The following is a 17,842-nucleotide window of genomic DNA, read 5'->3' on the forward strand; positions in this document are numbered from 1 at the left end:
TACATGCTGCCTCCCCCCCCTCCTCTTGTAATTTTGATTCAGAAGGGATCAACCCAGGTACGAGGCTTCCTTTTTGTGCCTTCCTCCAATCCTCCTATCTCCTCTGCAAACACACACCACTGCTCAGGAGTAACAGTGCTTGTAGTGCATCACGCTACAAGCATGTGTGAATGTAGTTCATTGGCAAGACAGAGACAGGCCACCTTTGCTGTTGATTTCATTATGAACTTGTTCCCTGTTATCAACATACTCCTGTAATTCCAGGAAATTGTCTTACACATACACAGGTGGAAAAACAAAGAATCGCAACACAACAGAAAGCACAGCAACGACAGCAGAGCAACAAAGTCCCAAGCTACAGCAAGTGAAACCTTGCTCAAACGCAACAGCCATGAACACAAAAACAAGGGAAAGCACCTGCTTACCTTCAAAAGGCCACAGGTACACAGAAACCACCAGCAAGATCCCCCACCTCCACTGCCAACCCTTAAATGAGGTCTGGGAAGGGCTGGCTCCTGGCTCCTCCCCTTTCAATCACTCAGGTGCATTGCATACACCTGAGCTCCCCTGGGTTGGGCCTGCCTTCCCACCAGGTGCTCAATCACTGGTTCAAGCCTTGATTTAGCATTTCTGCTACAAGCATACTCCAAACAATGAGATTTTCTGTTTAGAAGCAAATAAACAAAGAGAGATTTGTAGAAAATGCTTTCAGAGATGGCCTGCAATGGGCAGTGAGCTCCCAGCTGCCTCCCAAGGAAACCTCAGCTGCCCAAGCAGCGCTCACAGCCCCCACGTGCAACCAAGTGTTTGTGCACGTGGGACCCTCCACTGGGATGATGGGGGTTCTCCACTGGGATGACTGGGTCAGTCTGTCAGCACAGCGGGGGCTCTACATTTGAATGGCTGATTCTCCTCTGGGATGATGGAGGTTCCCCACGGGGATGATGGAGGGGGCTCTCCATTGGGATGATGGAAGCTCCCCATCAATATGGCGGGGACTTTCCATTGGGATGGATGGGGCTCTCCATTGGAATGGTGGGATGATGGAGGCTCCCCATCAGTACGGCGGGGATTCTTCATTGGGATGGATGGGCTCTCCATTGGGATCAAAGGGGTTCTCAAGCAGCCTGACAGGGGCTCCCAGCCCACCTCCAGTCCTTTGTGGCGCAGCATCCCTCCGCTGAGGAGCAGTGGCATGCTTCACAGCTCGGCATTTGGCAGCGATCCAGCCTCAAATGAATGCATGCAAATACATGGATCTTAGATCATTTACTTATCACATATGGGCCTATTTGCAAGTTTGTAGCAGAAGTAGCATATTTTGTAGATTTGGGGGGGTGCTTTTCTGTTTCCAGGCATTTTTTTCATCTTTCCAGTTATCAATCATTAAGCCAACTCTGGAAAAAGGAGAAAACACAGCCTTGTCCCTTTGCCACAACACGTGTGTCCAGTGTCACAACACCCCTGCATAAATGCAGGTTCTCTGGGGCAGCTAACCCAAGAGCAGCCCTCAACCACATTTTTGTGAAGATGTTTCACTTGAAAACAAAGATTTTTCCCGTTTTCTTTTTTTCTGTCTTAAGTGTCTGCGATTTTTTTCCTCTACTCTTTTACAAAAAGGGGCCCCTATCCTAAAGCAGACTGTAGGAACGAAAGAGAAGCTGAGCAGCGCTCAGGAAGAAATCACTTTGTCCCCCCCTCCCTCTTGAGCTGAATCTTTCCCTGCAGTGGGTGGGCAGTTTCTGAAAAGCTGTTTGAAGAAAGTCTTGAGTCGCCCCTGCTCATTCCAGGCTCTTGCCAAAATTAACAGATTTATGGCACAGTGTTTAGTTTGAATCAAGTTTTAAAAATGTAATTTACAAGAGAGACATTTTTTCCTTGCTCAGACATGTTATTTGCCCATTAATATGCACCACGATTTCAGATGCCTAATGACTGTTCAAATCTCTTCCTGCTCGTATAAAACGTTGCTGTTGTTGTTGTGATTAAGGGCGATGCATCGCTTGGCAATGCAAATACCCTGGAGCCATGGAAGGACAATTAATTCCTGAAAGAAGGGAATGCTCTGAGGCCGGGTGAAGGGCTGGGTAAGGGGCACTGGGCAGAGCGGTGTGCCATGACCCGATCGTGACACACTGCCCACCATCAACCCAGTGCTGCGTCCAGACGTGGGGCTGCCCCTGCTTCCTGCGGGTGACATGGAGGGCTGGGAAAGGATGAAAGGATGGAAGCACCGATCCTGACCCCCTGGACTCCTCATCTCCCATCACTCCAGCCCAGCATGGCTGCGTTTCTCCCAGCATCTTCAATATGACTAACCAGGCAGAAACCTCCTTCTGATGGCTGGATGCGAGCTGCTATCACCGCTGTTTGAATGCCCTTACATATATTGACATTTTGGTACAAAGGTTAATTATAACTGGTTATTCTTAAATGAAACCACAAACACCCTTTTCCCCGTGTTTTATTACTTTATAACTCACCATATAAACCTGATTCCTATAACCATAAAACAAAGCTGAAACGAGTTGGACATGTACCAGTGAGGAGAAAAAGAAATAGCCGGAGGGGCCTCTCAGCTGTGCAGTAATGTATATCCATGTGGATTTCTGCGTCTCCTACTCTCACAGAAACTTAATATTCCAATCAGCTACTGAGCTACTGCATTAAGAGCCAGCGAGCGCATCAGTGCCCCTATAGCTGAGGGAATATTACTCACCGGGTCATGGTCGGCTGAGTAAAATACAACCCTCATATATCATCATAACTGCCAGCAAATGACAATTATAATTGAGACGGCAATAACTAGGAAAGAGTTCTTTAATTTAACATCCAATTATTACAAGTTATCACTCCTTAATAAATGTAATATAACAGACAATCAATGTTGCATGCGACGGGCCAGGCTGCATTGGGATGGGAAATTTATATCCTGGGGAAAAAATACTGTGTGTGTGGGTTCTGCTTTTAAAAGTCTGCAGTGGTTGTGATAAGTGTAGCAAGAACTCGAGCTATAAATAGCTGGCTGCCATTGCCACATTTGCATATGTACAATAGCTCTAGGCCAAGGGGAGAAAAAAAAGATTACTTCTCCCCTGTGTAGTAAAATAAGAACAACAATAGAAAGCAAAGCGTGTAGTGTGAGCGCTCCTTCCCGGCTCCGGCTCAAATGAGTGCTTGAAAAGGAAAGCGCAGCGAAACCTGATAAAAATCACCCTAATAGCAAAGGACGTGATTCTGATCAGCTTCAAAGAGGGATCGCAGCGAGCAAGCTATTTAAACCTTCGTGCAATCGGATCATTTGGGTATTAATGTTTTTTTGCCTGTGCCCTTTCCGTGCGTTTTCATGGCGGAATAAGCCGTGCATTTTAATTGCAGCTTGTAACGCTGGCGGGCTGGTGGGGAAGGAAGGGGACATTGCAGGGTGGGCATGGGAGCCCCGGATGGTGAAGAAGTCTTTGTGTGCTGCCCACAAGTGCCCAACCCTCCTGGCCCCGCGGCACAGGGGTGATGCTACTTCCCCATGCCACAGTACCGCTGCCATACATGGGAGAATGGCGCTTGGTTGGGAGGGAGGGAAGGAGGGCTGTAACTTTTTTATTTTTACCCTGAAATTAAGTTTTCCATGAAATCGGGTTCATATTCTTTTTGTTGTGTCCATCGCTGCAGAAAGCATCTGCTCTCATACAATTGCGGCATGGTTTGAGTTGGAAGGGACCCATTGCCCTACAATGAAGCAACAGCTCGATGTCTCCCAAAGTCTCAAGCTTTAATGACCAAAAAGTTCCTTTTCTTCTATCCTTTACTCCAAAGCTTCATGAAGGAGGAACCCCACTGGCAGAAGGGGTGGACGGAACCAGAGCAAACCTGAGCAGACCCCTCTGGGCTGTCCTGTGCATGAGCTGCCTGCTGCCACGGGGCTCCATTCCTTTGTCTCTGCACGGAGCGGAGCGGCAGTAAATTGGAGAGGCTGGTTTGTTTGGTCGCTGGGTTTTTGTTGGGCGTGTGGTGGCTTTTTTTTTTTTTAAACTGACTGATTGGCTGACATCTATTTCCAAGGAGATCATTGACAGGGAGAGAATACACAGTTTACTCAACCACAGTGGAATACAGAGCCATTTGCATTGAAAAGAAAAAAAAATAATTCTACTTGAAATGCATGTACACGTCAGAAACACTTGACATATAAAGTACAAATAACACCGCTTTGAATCTGTAGCATTTATTGTACTGCACGTGCTACACAAATAAAATACATAATTACTAGACAGGCACAGATAAATTATCATCTTAAAAATTTCACTTTTTTATCACATCCCATTTGCAACCTGGAAGTTTTGCAGCAATAGCCCGTATTTTCTGGTGTCTTAGGGAAGCAGAAGGCGCTGGCGGGTCCTGATTCTGAGAGGTCTCAGCTCCTGCCTTGTACTTACCTTGTCGGGATCATCATCTCTGCTTGTGAGTTTAACCACAAAGCGTTTTTAATAACGGATCTTAATACAAATTAAAGCAATTTTGCTTTTTTTCTTCTTTTATTAAATTGCTTTTAAGTAGTAAAACACAAACTGCATTTAAACCCACTAGTAATTACCATCTCTTTTCAAGTTTTGCTCGTCTTCCAATTAGGCATGTGTTTGTCGGCATGCAGCAGACGAGCCACGTGCCTGCGGAACGCTCAGGACAGTGTCACGGCTTGAGGTGATGTCACAGCACAGCGTGATGTCACAGCATGGTGTGATGTCACAGCGCAGGGTGGCATTGGCTATCAGAAAAGCTGCCACCAAAGGATGCTTTGCCAGCCTTGCCCTTGCACGTGGCAAGCTGAGAGACACTTTTCCATGATTAACGGGATGTGGAAAAAGCAGTGACATGAGAAAAAGAGCTGCTGCCTGACCAAGGTTGCCAGACGTGGTGTCAGGGCACGGTGACAGCGCTGATACCTGCGGCGGTGCTAATAATCATGGGCTCAAACTGCTGGGGACCCCCAGGTCTCCAAACACAAATGAAGCCCTGCACAGCTTACCATTTTTATAAGACAAACGTATCTAAGTGCTTGTAAGAAACAATAAGGGAGGAAAAAATATATTGATCGTTACTGCTGCCGGAGTGAGGTCGATGTGTGCCAGGGCTATGCATGCTGCTGGGAGATGCTGAGCCTCGTGTGGATCCTGTTGGTGCCTTGCCTTTGATGGGCAGGCTGCAGGAGGGGCTCGCAGTCAGAGCTCTCTCCTCCCGGTGCTTCAGCAGCGATGCGGTTAAACGCTGCATAAGGTTTCCTCCTCCCCAGCTCCCCCCAAAACTGGAGTAACATCTTAAGCAGAAGCACCAGACGAACAAGATAAAGGCAAAGCCCTTCTGCAGGAGGATTTGTCTTTCGAATCTAGATTAGCAATTGGTGTTTGGGGAAGATGGGACCGTAATCTGATTGAATAAGGGGAGTTTGTGATATCAATCTCCTTGAATCCCATTGTCTTTGTGCTGCTTTGTAAATTAATATTCATTTTCATCTCTGTGTTCATGCTGAATCTCTCGTGCTCCTTGTCTCTCCTTCTTTGATGAATTGCAGTCCTACGTATTGGATGTTGCACACCCAGAATTGCATCATACCGTGTCTCTTAACTCTGTGTGTGTGCAAAGACCGAGCACTGTGGCTATGGGGCAGGCACTGTCCCAGCCCTGAGCCCTGCACAGTTCACTGCTGGCAGCACTTACCCCAAAATTCAATTTTTTCCCCTTCCCGTAGAGCATTGCATCTTGTTCAATCCTTCCCCTGTCACACAAGCTCCAGCACTGTTTCAATTGGATTCCAAAAATAACCTCTTTATTCACACGGCTCATGCTATTATATCGTAGTACAGCTCGGGCAGGCGAGGGGTCATTCCATTATCCAGGAACGAGATAACTGAGTATTAGGGCAGCCAGGCTCTTTGACTCTGTGCCCTGTGGTAATGGGCCTTTTTTAAGGGCATTAACCAATGTTTCTACTTAGGTATTTGACAAGAGTAAAGGTAACATTGCCATTTAATCCTCCCTTTTCTTTTCTTTTTTTTTTTTATCCCCACCTATAGACAGCGCTCACACATCCACTTCTCTTCAAGTGTTCAAACTTCAGCTCAGCATCGCTGAGCTCTCCACATCCTCCCCTGGAGGCTGCGGCTCCCATTTGGATGAGACCCCCACTGTCCCCTTGGTAAGGGCACAGCCTGTGCCATACCTAAAGTTATGCTCAAGGATTTTCCATCTCACTTTCCCCTGTGCAATTCCTGGTAGCGCTGCCTTCAGCCCCTATTCACACTGAGGAAACTTTCTTTGGATGGATGAGAAACTGCCTAGGGAAACCAGGAGGCTCTAAAGCTATCCCATCTCACTGCCTCATGTCAGTCAGGGAGCACAAGTGGCAGGTCAGGCTTCTTGCTGAGTTGGTGGCCATTAGGATCGGGCACTGGCAGGTGCAGAGCCCAGTGTCAGCATCCCCCTGCAGCCTTGGGGCACATGGTTCTGGCAGCTGGCAGCACCCACCAGCCTCCAGCCAGAGAAGCTGGCAGCCAAAGGGCTCGTAATGCCCCCACCTCCCCTCTTTAGGAGTATCTAAATGTATCTACCAAAGATCGTGGCTTAATTGATTGATTAATAACAGAAACTCTAATTGAATCCTCCCAGCTTGTACATAAGATGTCTTAATGTTAGAGCCTAGGGAGTAAGTGCACAGCATGGAAGTATGAAGTGTGGCACAACCAGTAACACTTTCAATTTAAAAGTCAATCTCATTATACGAGAAGCTGTTTTCTCTATCCCTCTGGAAAGGCAACAGCAATCTCCCATCTTCTCCCTACCAGAGCCACACGGTTTGTTAGTGTCTGTGGGAGATGCAAATACGAGCTTTTTTTTATTTGTTCCCACTGCTGCATATCTGAGCAGTTCAGTAAATATTCATGAGGCTGCCATTGTAGGAGCTCTGAAAACTACAGAAAATATGCCCTCCGAGGTGACATGTAATTTGGCACTTCCCGCATGGAGAGGCAAAGGATGCAGCCAGAGCAGAAATATCCCAATAATTAAATACCTTGCTACAAGCTAATCTTTTCTGTTTCTCATTAAACATGAGACACCTCAAACCTTTTCCATATGGAGAAGCCCCATAATGCAGAAGTTAGCTTGAAAGGGTAGATCTGCACATGCCATCCAGTGGACCAGACAGTATCTAGGCTAGGAACATCTGGAATTTCTTCCCAGAGTCTCATTTTATGGACACAATGCCTCTCACCATGGACAATGGAATCCCTTTGAATCAGAACAGGCACTCACACATGGTGTGTCCCATGTTTTCCTTGCCTGCAAAGCCTCTTGGGTTATTTCCCCTTCTGAGCCAGACAATCCTGGTTTGTGCTTCCAGACATGCCTTGTGCTAAAGAATGGCTGAGTTCATGCTCTAGGATGGCTACGACATGCTCTCTCCCTCCTGCAGCTCTCTGGTCCCCACCATCTGGTATGTGCCAGGAAAACAGCAATACCAACAACAAAACACTCCTTCATGTGTTCTCCATGTCCTGCCACCGTTCTTCGGCTTGGTTTCTAAAACTCCAAGTCTCACAAGACAGGTCTTCCATCTTGAGCCAAGGATGCAACCCTGGCTGCTGCCTCTCATCAAGTCCATGGGCCACTCCATGTTGTCCTCTGCCCCAAGGAGCAGATTGGGGATCAATTTCCAGCCTTTCCCTCACGTTCACCTTTTTTTCCCTTCTATCTGAGTGCTTTCCTTTTGCAGGTCTGCCTTTTCTGGACAGCTCTACTGCAATCCAAAGGATGGGTGTCCAGAGTCATGCAGACAAAATGTTGGATTGGACCACTTCATTAAGGAGGTTAATGACCCATTAAAGTGGAACACTTCCAGGCATTCGCCCTTGGACACCTGCCTACGGGATCCCTGGGGCAGTGTTGCTGCAGGAGGATCACTGCATAAGGATGGGCTCTTAACAGAGCCCACCTGGCCCCATGGTTTGGGGACAATGGGTGCTCTGTACTTGGTGCACCCAGGTCCTGCACAGCTGGGGCAGAAGGCAACACAGAGCAATGCAGTAATGCCATGCAGTGTGAGATGGCTCTAGAGGATACCTGTTTGAATCCCATCTATGTGTGTATAACATCCCCTTTATAGATCTGCCAGCCAAACAGTGTCCTGCCTGCTGCTCATCCTGCTTCCTTTAACTACACCACCACTGGCATGTCGGTGTCATTCACACTGTAATCTCATAGGTATCTGTTTCCTATTTGGATCCCACCTGTCAGAGCACCTCTTTCCACTGGCAGTATGGGTACTGAATGACCTTCAGCCAGCGAGTGGTTATAGCCTTAAGACAACACAATTAAACATGTTTTATTGCTTAACACACTGTGTCAGGAGCCTTAGTTGTGTTTTTGTTCCAGTCTTCTATCGTTTTCAGAAATGCCTGGAACTGTGACAGCTCAAAGCGCCGGTGCACTTCTGCTCCCAGGTAATCAATAGAAGGCCTCAAGGTATCTCACGCTTCTGTCAAATATGGGATTTTTAGCATGAAAGCGTTTTCAAGACTTTTTTGGTCACTGCAAAGCTCCCAACTCTCCTGCTCTTGTAGCGATCAGGGCAAGGACATTGGGCTGCCATGAAACGGAACGGCCCGAGCCATGGGATGGGGGCTCTGGATGCACTGGGGTGGGCAGATGGGATGGATGGACGGACGGACGGATGGATGGATGGATGGATGGATGGATGGATGGATGGAGAGGATAGGATGAGTGGGATAGGGCAGTGCTGAGCCAGGGTCCCTTGGGGTTGGATGCTGCTGCGTGGGGATGATTGCAACCTCCAGGGAAGAAGTGAGCAAATGGACAAGGGACACTTTTGGCCCCGTGCACACTGTCACCAAATGTCCCCCCTCCAGTACTGTCCCAAAGCACAGTGTGAAATGAGGCACGTGGAAGGCTGCAGGGCTGGGGCAGGCAGGAAGAACACCGCTTTATTAGTGGAGATATTCCTGTTTTCTTCAGCTTCTGGGTTGTTGTTTGGGTTTTGTCTGTTTTCTGTTGTTTTTTTTTTTCAAGGATCCTTGTGAACTGGATCCCAGTAGCAATTTACCTGTTTTTCAGAAAAATGCCTGTGTTCGCAGGAGCATCATGCCTGGATGAAATGTTACTTTCTTTCGGTAGAAAAACTGTCTTTTCACTTTAGAAAATTATTCCAGGTTAAAATTAAATATTTATGTACTTCCAGTCTCGCAAAGCTTGTTTTCACTCAGATTAAGACAACTCTCCAACATTACCCCATCCATACCATCATGGCTTTGGCTCCTGCTGCATCTTCCAGCACACAGCTTGAACTCCCCTCTTCAGCCCTCCACCAAGTTGAAACAGCTACAGCAGACATTTTGAATCATATCTGATTTTTTGTTGTTGTTAAGAGTCCATTTTCATCCCATGGCTCCTGTGAATTATCCCTGATTATTTCTTAGCTACATGCTCTGGGCCTTGTGCTTTGTGCAAACTTTTTAATAGATCCTTTCTCAAACCACCTCACATTTGTGTACAAATGACTGCTCATTTCCTCAGCCCTTCTCCCATTGCCTTTTACAGCTGTTGTCATTAATAGTTTCAACTGCATTTAAATTGTCTTGGTTTGTCTGTGAATTGCATTGGTCAAGGAGCAGTTGTTTGGCACATCCATCATTTCTGTCTCAGTCTAACCTCCAAGGTGTCCTTTGTTGCCACCAGGAAAGGTTTTTTTAGCACCCAGCAGAGATCTGTCGAGCCTGTGCTGAGGTGTGAGGTCTGCACACATAGGGCAGCTCCCACAGGACTGAGCACCTTTTGGGGCTGACCAAATTGTTTTCCTATCCCTCCTCCAGAGAGGTTTTTTCTGCTTCTGTACAAATCTCTCTGAGTGAAATGATGCTTGCTCTATGCACAGATCTGATGGGAGTTTTGTTTGCAGAACCCAGAACAAACTAACCAAAAAGAAAGAGAAAAAGAAAAAGAAAATGAAAAAGAAAGAGAAAAAGAAAAAGAAGAAGAAAAAGAAGAAGAAAAAGAAAAAGAAAAAGAAAAAGAAAAAGAAAAAGAAAAAGAAAAAGAAAAAGAAAAAGAAAAAGAAAAAGAAAAAGAAAAAGAAAAAGAAAAAGAAAAAGAAAAAGAAAAAGAAAAAGAAAAAAAAAATTGCAATTGCTAATTAGGCTGAGATCGTGCAATGCTTTTCTTTATGGTTTCCTGATGGCAGAAGGACTGTCTCACCCAAAGGAGGAGCCTCTTCCCAGCCCTGCACTATGCCAGCTGTCCCACAGGCAATGGGAGAGGCAAGGAGTATTTTCTCATTAAGGCTTTTGCATCAGAAGTATTCCTGGATCAGATTCACTGCAGCAATGTTGGGCTATGTGCAGTCTGAAACTGTTTGCATGTGAAGAATTTCTTCTGGAGCTACCACGGCTCCTTTGCTGCTGTGGACCACAGTGGCCTGGAGGGAAGGCAGGAGAGCATGCTGCATGGGCAGCCTGCATGGAGAGCATGCATGGACAGTGTGCATAGAGAGCCTGCATGCAAAGCCTGCATGGAGAGCATGCATGAAGAGCCTGCATGGACAGACTACATGGACAGACTGCATGGAGAGCATGCACAGAGAGCTGCAGGGAGAGCTGCTGAACACCCTCCTCCCCTTCGGGGCTGCAATTTCTTTCCTCCACCTGGTTTTCCTGAAGAGCAGAGCTCAGCAGCTGGAGGCAGCTGTGCTGATGGCAGTGCCCTGCTCCTAATGATGCCAGTGGAGTGCTGCTTGGGATGAGGTTTCTGCAGTGCTGCACACCCACGCCTGCTGCTGCCGGTGCATGGCGAAGCTCTTCCTTCCCTCCTCTGCTCTCCTCAGGTTGGAGCAGCTCCATGTGCCTGGCAGAAAGCAGCACAGGGAGGCCACGAGGAGAAGCAGCCATCGCCCTTGATTGGAGAATCCTGACACAAATGGCACAAGAAAAACAAATAGGGAGGGAAATGAACAAATTATACCAATAATTGGTTTAAAAAATGCATCAAAGAAAAATGATATCCAATAATACTGCTGGTTCCTAATGAATGTGTGTGTAATAAAATCAGGCTGTTTGGGCCGCGGTTAGCCCTGCACTTCACATCCCCAGATTAAAAATGGAACATCTGTGATGATTTAATTTACATGTTAATAACAAACAGGCCTCCAGAAACCAACGAATAAATGCCTTTTATTGCCGGCGTATCTTTTCCACTGCAGCTTGAATGAAAACTCTGGTAATTAATTGTTTTAAGCGATTCTATTAAAAAGTGTCTGGAAGTGCTGTGTGCCGAATGTTTATGTGGGCAGGCAGATGAGAGGAATACAGACGAGGAAGCAGGCTGCTAATTATGTGCCTTTTTAAAATTCACTGCCTTACAGACATGGGATACTTTCAAACGTGGAAGTCGACCTGGGCGCATTGTGTTTTCCCCACTGTTATTTCCAGCTGAAAAGTTTGCAATTTAAAATAAACGGTGCATCCTGATGGGCATCTCTGTGTTCTGGGAAGGGAAAGCCAGCTCTCAAAGCATTGGGGCCAGAGGGAACATTCAGGTGCTCTCTGCTCTGGGAGCTGAAGTAAAACACCTGCAGTGTCAAAAGGGTCATTCTGAAACTCTTTCATTCTTCAGGCTGTGCAAAATTCAAGAGGAAGGTTTGGGTAGAAGAAAGGACAGTTAGTCCTCTTCTCCCTGGCAAACAACATTTAGGACTCATTGGCAGCAATCTCTCCTTTGCCTTGTGCAAAGCTCTGTGTTCCCAGGATGGAGCGATGCTGTGCAGCAGGGCTCAGTGCTGGGAGCATCCCCTTCACTCTGGCTGAGGATCTGTGCAGAACAGCACACAGCCGGAGGTGCCCAGTGCAGCAGTCACCCATTGCCAAATGCCAAAGGAGTTGCTGTAAGAGCTGCACTTACAGCCATAGAGGTACTTCTGTCTGAATTGCTGCTGCCCTGCAGTGGGCTGGCTGCAGCGCTGCGGCTGCCTGTGTCAGAGCTGCCCAGATCCAAGATGGGGATATCTGGGAAAAGCACCACAGCCCCAGGAAATCCTGCGTTGGGCTGAGGCCTGAGAGTAGTGAGCCGGCCAGGTGAGCAGGGCTATGGACTGCTGGGACTACGGGGCCAAGGAGAGGTGCTGCAGCACCATCACTCCCTGCTGCCAGGGGGAACTACGGGTGTTCTTCATCCCTTTCACCTCCCCCGCTTTTATGCTTGTATTTAAGGAAAGTAAGCAGAAGGCTAAAGAAACCAAGACATCACTATTTCCAACAGTGGCTAAGTGTCAGGATGGTCACAGCACAAGAGCAGCACAAGTGGCACTGAGGCTCAGGGGCAGTGCCACCATTGACAGTGCCCAATGGCCTCATGTAGGACGTACAGACGGACGGAAACCAGCAACACTTGGTCCAGCCTGGCCACCCCCTGCAGGTGGGCAGCGAGGGTGAGAGGCGGATGCACACAGTTATTTATGGCGCAGGGCAGGAGGACAATGCTTCCCAACTAAAAATTGCACCGAAACCAAAGCATAAATTTCAGCTGACAGCAGGCAGGCAGGGAGGTAGAGAGGGAGGAAGCTGAGAGGGCTGCAACGTTTCTGTTGCTGTTTGCTATTAAAAGACAGGGGCAAGGGAGACAGAAAAAAAATATCTGTAAGGTGTGGGATTACACATTTCTTGGAGTAATTACATCCACAACTCTGCTCGAGTGACAGGGAGCTCCCCATCATCACCGCCAAAGATGCCACAGACTAATGGGCTCTAATGAGAAGGGAAGACTCTCTCCATCCCTCTCTGCCTTTCGTGCTACAGTTGTTCAGAGCCCGGAGCTGCCCTCTTCTCTGGGGGTGTGTGGCATTCAGAGGGTCCTCCACCCTTTTGTTTTGCACATGAAAAGCTCTCCTTTCCCTGAATGCCACCACACGAGGTCCTTCAGCACACCTTTGGGCTCCATATGCACAGCACTGAGATTGGATGGGTAGGAAACCACCGTCTCCATGGGGAAGGCACCTGGGAGCGTTTAGTGGGGTCCCTCTGCAGGTTGGGGATGCCTTTCCTCCCTCCTCGCTGCTCGCTCTCCTTGTGCTCTGCTCAGCCCCACGGTGGCTGCTCCCCGGGGGCTGAGGCAGCTTTTGTGAAAGTTTCTTCCCCAAAAAAGGAACAAGAGGAAAGCTGTGTAAACAAGAAGAGCGAGAAGGGAGGCAGGGAAGCAATTCCCTTAGAGGTGACGGGATGGAGGCTGCCATGCCCTCCTGGTGCCATCGGATGCAGTGTGGGTCTGATCTCCTCCCCATAGGTGGCATGAGTGGCTCCATCCCTGTGGCAGAGAAAAGCTGAGAGCCACTTGTCAGCTCTGCAGTCAGTCAATATTTCATTGAACTTTGTTTTCCCTATTTAGTACAATTAAAATCCCAAGGAGAAGTCTTGTATAAATCAAAGTTCTTTTAAAGTGTACCACGCAGACACACATATCGGTGCCACTGCACAGCGTGTGCCAGTAAAAAATATGCAACCCCCTTTGGCAACACAAGCAGAAATAAGCAATTTAGGATCTTAAAAGATAAAAGATAATAAAAGTAATTAAGATAATTAACCACCCTGAAGAGAGAAGAATTTACTGCTGTAAATTTTGTACTTAGTTTTAGATGGCAATATCGCAGCTGCCACTCCGCTTAATATACAGCACATCAAAGCGTGCTGCCTGCGCCGCTGCCGCTGGCTATGAGGGACTCACTGCTGCATGGCTGTTGGTGGCCACAGCACCGAGCCTTGCACAGCCTTGCCACAGCCCAGCCCCAGCCATGTACCTGCAGCTGGGACACTGAGTGCTGCCAGGCGCGGACCGCATGGCCAGGCATCAGGGCATGGCTGTTTCCAAGCTTCAGCTTCTCTGATGTCCAACAGGTTTGCACCTTGGGAAGCCTGATGCTGAGCCAACATAGAGACACAGCTCAGCTTAGACCTGGGTGCATGGTGCACTGTGCACGGTGTATGATGCATGATGCGTGGTGTGCGGAGCATGGTTCAGGCAGAGCAGGCACTGTGTCCCGCTCCCCTCACTGCACAGCCAGGCATGGTCAGAGCATTCCCCATTGGCCCCAGAGCTTTTCATGGGCAAACTATGGAATGATGATGTGTCTCTGCAAAGCTGGGCTGGCTCCACGCTCCCCTTCTTGCTGGTGAAGATGTGGCACTGCAGCACACCCAGAGCTGGCACCAGGTGAGCACTGCTCCTCTCATCATCCATTTGCAGGGTTTCCAAACAAGTGTGCTGTCTCATGCTGGCTGTCATGCTGTAGACGAACCACCTGTGAGCATCCCAACGGAACCAAAACACTCCTTGAAATTCTCCACTGCCTCCCAAGCTCGGCTGCTGCTGCGCTTTAGTGAGTGCACATCATGCTGCTGGTGCTGCCTTGTTATTTCCCCCTCTCCCCATCCGTCTGTATCCATCTGTTGCGACCTAGCTCCAGTAACAAGCTTTGCAGGATGACAAGCATTTGTACCTCCATGTTAAAGCAGTGCCCAAAGGGAGCACAGCCAGGCTAGGACTGCTGGCCATGTTGGTGAACAAACCCTCCTCTTCTTCATCTGCTTTCTGTAGCCTTCTGCTCTCTTCAGTTTCACCCTGAGATGCTGAACAAAAGCAGTCACAGGAGTCATCCCGCACATGTGTGCAGAGATCACCAAGGGCCAGCATCACCTTTGCTCTTCTCTGTCTGCCTCTTTGCAAGAAAATTCTTTGACTAAACAAATTCCAGCAATCCCATTCTCCTTCCTGACACCAGGCCCTTGCAGCGTGCGCTGTTTCTCTGCAGCATCAGCCAAGGCAAACCAGCCCCAGCAGTTCTGGAGCTGGGGCAGCAGCTCTTTGCATCTTCTTATTCATTCTGCCTAATTCTACATGCTTCAGCACCAAGCAACATGCAGGCATTCACCTTTTTTTCTCTCATCTATAAACACCTCAGCAACATTTCTGCATTCCTACCCTGCTGCCCATCCTTCTTTCCCCTTTCAGCCCACTGACTGTGTCTCTGCTTCACCCACCTGGCAGTGCTGGGTGTTCCACGCCTGTGGGGCAGGAGCTGAGCTGGAAGAAGTCCAGAAAAGAGTTGGGAGCAATTAGACAAGTCTGTCCAGCAAGCACAGACGTGGGAAGAGGAAGCAAAACAAGGGCTGTGAGGAGAGGACAGTAAGATCCAGCTTGGTTTTAGCTTCATTTTCTAATGAAATGCAATTTAGGTGATCGGGCTGTCCATACCTGTCGGTATCTGGCTACATGTCTGCTGTGATAACTTCTTAATCTCTTGGCAGATTTCAACCCAATCTGACAGAAGTGTGGGATAATGACATTCCTCAAAGCTGCACAAATGGCTCCTGCCTGGGGGAAGGTTCCATCCTCACCCCTGCCCCTGGTTGGGCCGCTGTGGGCACAGCTGGATCTGGGCAAATAGCAGCAGTGCTCATACTCACACCCACATGCCATAGAGCTGGGTGTGGGGCTGAGCTGGGCGGTGCAGTGGATGACAGGGAATGGCAGCACAGAGTGCAGTGCACATGGCACAGTTATCCCAGTCCCAGCCCTCTCCGCTGGGCATCACCAACCTGACAGCAACTCACTGTATATATGCACAGAACGCTTGTTTGCCACAGGAAACCAAATCCCAGGTCACCTCCCCCATGTTTGCCATCCATTAACGCAATTCATTGCACTGTAAATCCCCACGGTTGGCAGTCCCCGTGGATGGGATGGACACCACCAGTCTTCCGCTGCAGGCAGAGCTCACCCTGACCAGGAGCAGCTGGGCTGAGTTTGTTTGAGCACAGTGCTGTGAGGTCTGGGAGCAAACCCTGCTCAGGCGGAAGAGGACAAGGTTGTGCAAGAGACCCTTTGTGCCCCCAGAGCAGCGGCTCTGCACAGTTCCTGCATGCTGTAAATAGCAGCAAGGGGAAGATGCACTGCCATTAATAACACACGAGCACACATCTGCGTCTTGGTTTTCCTCTCTAGAGTGCTCACACCTGCAGTGTGTGCCCCATGGTAAGAGGACAGGGCAAGCACAGCCCCTGCCCTGAGCCACAGCACTGGGCACCCAGCACCAGCTGCAAACCGGCATCGCTTCCTCTACTCCCATAAATCACAGCATTTAGAGACAGAATCAGCCCAGATGCTCTGATGTGAAGCAAAACTTTGGGGGGAAAAGAAAAAAGAAAAAAAAGAATGTGTGTTTACCAGAAAACGGTTAGAAAGAGCTGGTAAATGAGGGGAAAAGGCATCGAGCAAGTGTTTGTGAATCTTGCTAAAATTCTGCAGCCATCTCATCAAGAAGCTGCAAAGCACCTGCTGAATGCTAACAGAGCTTTTGTAAGGTTGTCCTGCATTTCCAAAATGGAGAGGAAGAAAACTCATAAAATGTCTCTTCTTTTATAATTAAAAAAAAAAAAAAAGGAAGGAAGAAAAAGAAAATCAAAATTTACTTTATGAAATCAGAAGTTGCTTTTACATGACAGAAGAACTCTGAAGGAAAAATTGTTTACCACTTGTGTCAGTCATTTTTAAAACGTTCGGTAATTCCTGCACTGAGAAACAGCTCCGAATAAAAATAGATAAAAGCATTAAAAAAAAAAAAAGAGAGAGAGAAAGAAACGTGCTCTTGAAATCACCCCTTTACATACTACTGCAGAGGAAATCGCTGCTCGTGGCACAGCATTCTCCCAGCCCGGCTGTGGGCTGCCTGCACTGCTTGTATGGGTGATGCTGAGCATCGCCCCTCAGCTCCTGCAGAAAACAGACAGTGCCGGAGCCTCTCATCTCCCCTTCAAGCCCTCTCCAGTTTGGAGCTGATGGGAAAGTGTGAGCGCCTGGACTGTGCGCACAGCAATCCCTGCCACCTGGAGCCTCCTCGTTTCTTTCAAAATGCAACCTTTGAGTATTCTCCTCATCATTTCTCAAATCCTTTTGTAACCGCCTGTTGTTCGGCACAAGGAGCTCTCAGGAGCTGGGTTGAAGTTTCATTCAACCATCAAACGGCAGCGAGCGGTGCAGGAGGGGACGGCATGGTGGCACTGCCCTCAGGACCCCAGCCAGCGGGTCACCTCACTGCCACTGCCAAGTGATCATGGCATTTACAGCCCTGCGAGCCACGGAACTCTTTGACTGTGATTTGGGCTTTTACATCACTTGGGTGGTTTGGGAAAAGTCCCTCGAGCAGCTCCTGCTGAGCCCCTGAGTCTTCAGGGTTGTGATACACAGCATGAGCCAAGCCAGCCCTGAGTGCTGCACTCCCATTTATCCTTTGCACTGTATTTGTCCAACAGAGCTCCTTGCAGGGGAACTTGAGAAGGAGGAGTCAAGCAAAAAAAAAAAAAAAAAAAAAAAAAAAAATTAAAAAAAAAAAAAGGAGAAGAAAGAAAACAGCAGAAAAATCAGTTTATTTTATTCCAGAGTGACAAACGTATTTTGAAATGAAATCCAGAAGTGTTACCAATGAGCCTTTGTTTGCTCTCGCACAAAAGTCCCCGGCTGGGGCCGGGTGGTGAGGAGCACGGGAGGAGGAGAGGAGGAGGAGGAGGAGGAGAGGAGGAGGAGAGGAGGAGGAGGGCAGAGCTGCTGAGGCCCTTCTCAGCTGCATTCCAAGGGGCTTTCTGAAAAGAATGAAGTGTTGAGCGTTTGCCAAATAAAGGAGGGGGGCAAAGGTTGCTATTTATCCCAGAAAAGTAGCCAACATTATGTCTATTGATGGGAAGGAACCTGAAGAATTGTGGGAAGGAAGAAAGTTGCTTCGGCTGCCAATCACAGGCCC

The 17,842-nt window shown here is 48.3% G+C and overlaps 1 long non-coding RNA gene across 1 annotated transcript in view; it reads right to left on the reverse strand.

The window, feature by feature from the left end:
• LOC109370355 (uncharacterized) overlaps positions 1–520 on the reverse strand; it is a 122,837-nt gene extending 122,317 nt beyond the window's left edge. The window contains exon 1 of the long non-coding RNA XR_014887014.1: positions 426–520. This is a non-coding gene — a long non-coding RNA (uncharacterized LOC109370355). The remainder of the gene's footprint in view (positions 1–425) is intronic.
• Positions 521–17,842: the final 17,322 nt, after the last annotated feature.

This window comes from Meleagris gallopavo, chromosome 17 (genome assembly GCF_905368555.1).
Source record: "Meleagris gallopavo chromosome 17, MGAL_WU_HG_1.1, whole genome shotgun sequence".
NCBI lineage: Eukaryota > Metazoa > Chordata > Aves > Galliformes > Phasianidae > Meleagris > Meleagris gallopavo.